Consider the following 3,957-nt stretch of genomic DNA (forward strand, 5'->3'; position numbering starts at 1 on the left):
TTTTAGGGTGTGTGTGTGCCAATACGAAAATATAGGAAGAAAATTTCCCGTTGACTAAAATTTTCTCGCATTTGCACCATTTTTGGGGACTGGAAAATTTCCTTGTGATTCTTCTTGATTCCTCTCATCTTTAAGAAATGTTAAAAAGGATTAGAAAATAAGTTTCCACTTGCTCAAATAGGAAAAAAAATAGGAAAAATAAACCAAGAAACACTGAAGTGGTTCTTGATCATTTACTTTTAAGATAAAGTAAGATAAAATTGCTTGTATTTTTATCAACATCTTCCTAAGTTGCTTTGACTTGAGGTAATCCATCCCAGTTTGAGGTAGTGTACTAGTCAAGCAAATTTAGCTCTTGGGTTTGATACTTCTATCTGAATTTACCTTTGGGGTGGTTAGTGCACTTATATGGGAGAAGAGAAATGGAAAGTGAAAGAATTAGGAAAGTGGAACATTTTTTAATGTTAGTGTGCTCGACGGAAAATGCACTGCAAAGTACTTTCTTGTGTTAGTGCACAAAATAAAAATATAGTGGAAAAAAGAGAACGAGTTACTTTTATAGTATACATAAAAAAATAATATACCTAAACAAATAATAAACAGAAACAAACATGGTTACTTTTATAATTAGTATTCAAAATATTAACATAATAAATAATTAAATAGGGTATTTTATTAATAAATAAAAAATATTGTAGTTTAATCTCAATGTCAATATCAACTCACCAACCTGCAATTCCTAAGCCTCTTCCCAATACTACAATATTGTTGTTCCAGCTTTATCTAACAAATTCATTTCAAGGAAACTAGTCTAAGCCAAGCATAAGCCAACAACCAAGAGACTAATCCAAGTAATTTTAATGAAGTAGAGTGAAGACTTCAATTCAAACTCAAGATTGAGTAAGCTTTCATCCCTTCAGCTAGGCTCTCAAATAAATTAATATCTGAATAACATGAATTTCTTCATCATCCTTGTTTATTTTGATATTCACAATTGAACACCAGGCTTTATCTTCCGATCCATGCTAAAAGAGAAATATTGCGAAAACTTATTCAATTCCTCTAATTCTCCATTCATTTCATTCAAGAAATAATCGACTTTCAGTTTGAAATTCTTCTCTACACTAAACGTCAACAAGCCAGGCGACCTCAAGACCATTTCCGCGGTCTACACTAAACTCTGCAAATACTCGAGCTTGGGAGTCAAGGTTGACTTCACGCTAGACACTAGGAGAAGAGAATTCTAACAATTGATCTTGTGAGGTCCCTCGAAACCCAATGTTCGCAAGAAGAAAAGGGTCATTCGAAGCTGATCAGGCATGTTGGAGATGAGTAGCCTCGTGCATCGAGTGATGGATATTTGAATATCTGCAAACGGAATTTGAACATGGGTTAGGAGAAATTCAAAAAAAAGGAAGAAGTCAGAGGTGGGCTTAGCTGTTAGGAGCTATCGAAGCAGCCTGAGATTCATCCCATATCATAATGTTCAATACCGAAGTGTAGAATACATTTTTCGGTGGATATGACGCACTCGAGGGGGGTGGAGCTGAAATTAGGGTTTTTCTCGAGGGCCTCGGAGGTGTCGACATTGAGGCACTCTAGGTAGAGGAGCTTTCGAGTGAGCGAGTGAAAGTGAATGAATAAGTTGAACCATCAAAATTATCTTTCACTCATTTTACAATGGAGCGACTGAAAATGAATTATATAGTTCATTCACTTGCACTAACAATTTTGGGTAAGTAACGGGGGTTTAGTGCACTTTTGGTTCAAGGTCAAATTCAAATGAAAGTAGAAGTGAATGAGCTAGTTCAAATTCATGTAAAATTTGGTGTTAGTGTGGTCGAGTTCAAATGCACTGGAAAAAAAGTTTGCAATGTTAGTGCCTAAAATGAAAATTATGATGTAAAGAAGAGAATGAGTAAATTTTTATAATATAACTAAATAAATAATTAACCAAAACAAACGTGGTCACTATACTAATAAGTCATTGAATGTAGTATTAAAATATATTAATATAATAATTAATTAAATAAGATATTTCATTAATAAATGATTGTAGTTTGTTGTAAATTACTACAATAATTACGTGTGACAAATAATTGTGTACTAATTAATAATAAAAAATAGATAAAAAAGTAAAAAAACATAAATGAATATAATAAATAAATAAATTATTTTATTAATAACATAAGAAATATTTTAACATAAAAATGGAATAATTAAACAAAATAATTGATCAAATGGTTACTTTAACAATTTTTTAATTACCACTCTTAAATCAATAATTTAATATAGTAAAAAATGAATATAATAAATAAATAAATAATTTTATTAATAAAAAAAAATAATGACTTTCAATTGTAAGTCAGTTTCCATATATGACCCATTCACTGGGTGGCTTCCTAGGTAGATGGTGGTCATAGGTTGTAACTAGTAGCAATTGCAACTTCTCCTTTCTTTGATGGAAAGGAGGAGTTTAAGTTTGGATTTGGTCTAGCTGAGGGATGCCTGAACATTGCCATCGATGAGCCTCTGTGATAGACGAGACATCTTCAATCTCCAAAAATTGATCGCCGTGACGGGAGGTGCATTTTTCCTTTTAGTTTTTATGAATTTCATCTATGTTAAGAAGTTCTTGAGCTGAAGTCTAACATTTTTGGTATCAAAGCTTTCTTCTCTGATCATGGCTTCATTTCGGTTGAGAAAAGAAAGCCAAGCTCTGTGCTCTCTGTGAGCGTCAGTCGGCGTTTCACAACCTGGCAACATGCGCCGAGTGGCGTTGGATGCGTCGACGGACGACTCCCTTCATCTGTTGTGTTCTCGGGGCTCTGTGGCGAACGAGTGCCGTTGGTCGGAGCAAGGTGCACAAGTGACGCCGATGACGGTGGTTGACGTCCGACAGGGGGGGGGGTGACAGTCGCCACCATCGATCGCGCCTCTGCCCATGGTTGGAGGTTGAAGACGACCTCCATCTTGTGAAAAAATAAAAAAATAAAAGAGAAAGAAAAAAATGAAACATAAGTTCAGTTTCATTTAAATAATGAGTCGGGATTGAGTCAACTCGGGTCAAGTTGGGGCGCGGATGGGTTGAATCGTGGCAGGACAGGTTGAGTTGGCTCAGCTTGCCCGTCAAAACTCGCTAACCCGACTCAGTTCACAAAATCAAAATTTTGAGCCAGCGGGGATTCGAACCCGTGGATACAATTTTGACGCCAATGATCATTAGGCCCACTATCGTTCATGTATTGTCATTGGATACACATTTAATACATATTTAAATTGTAGTAAAATTAGTAAATCTGTTTTTATGCAATTTCTCTTTTAATTCATATGAATTAAATAATTGTGCATGCACATATAATTGTATACTGTCCATATTTTGTTAATTTTTCAATTGTAAATTTTTTTATTTAGCTTGGAGGGTTAATTCATTTTTATACATATTTTAAGTTGACCTAAATATAAGGAATTGATAATTGACATCAATTTTAGTCAATTATTTTTATGTCATATTTTTTGTATGCATTTGAATAATTGAGTAATTACCCCAACATTCTTAATTATAAAAATGTCTAGTGACATTAATTTAGTCACATAAATTTAATGACATAAAAAATTATGATTAATCATGTAGATATAATAATTTAACCCCACAGGGTAAATGTTATATTTAAGTGATTAATTAGGAAGGGAAACAATTACTTTAAGATTCTAGTTGTCCACATGCGTAGAATATTCCTTTATAAACAAATTTTTGGGTCCCATCATAAAGAGACATAAATCGCATATGTATTATAATCTATGCCCACGGGAAAGATTATAATGACACACTTATTTATTCGTTTGAATTATTTACATGGGTAAATATTCAAAAAATTTGGCTTGATGTGTACTTTACAGTTCTTCAAACTTTGTCTATTCCAAACCTTGATTCCTCTATTATTCCCTTGAATGGAG

At 33.5% G+C, this 3,957-nt stretch overlaps 1 pseudogene; it reads right to left on the reverse strand.

The window, feature by feature from the left end:
• Positions 1-988: 988 nt before the first annotated feature.
• On the reverse strand, positions 989-2,972 carry LOC137943578 (transcription termination factor MTEF1, chloroplastic-like; annotated as a pseudogene).
• Positions 2,973-3,957: the final 985 nt, after the last annotated feature.

Source organism: Aristolochia californica, unplaced genomic scaffold, assembly GCF_029961685.1.
Source record: "Aristolochia californica isolate CCGP_79_NKW_82.1479 unplaced genomic scaffold, dmAriCali1.0.hap1 SCAF_11, whole genome shotgun sequence".
In the NCBI taxonomy this organism is placed as follows: Eukaryota; Viridiplantae; Streptophyta; class Magnoliopsida; order Piperales; family Aristolochiaceae; genus Aristolochia; species Aristolochia californica.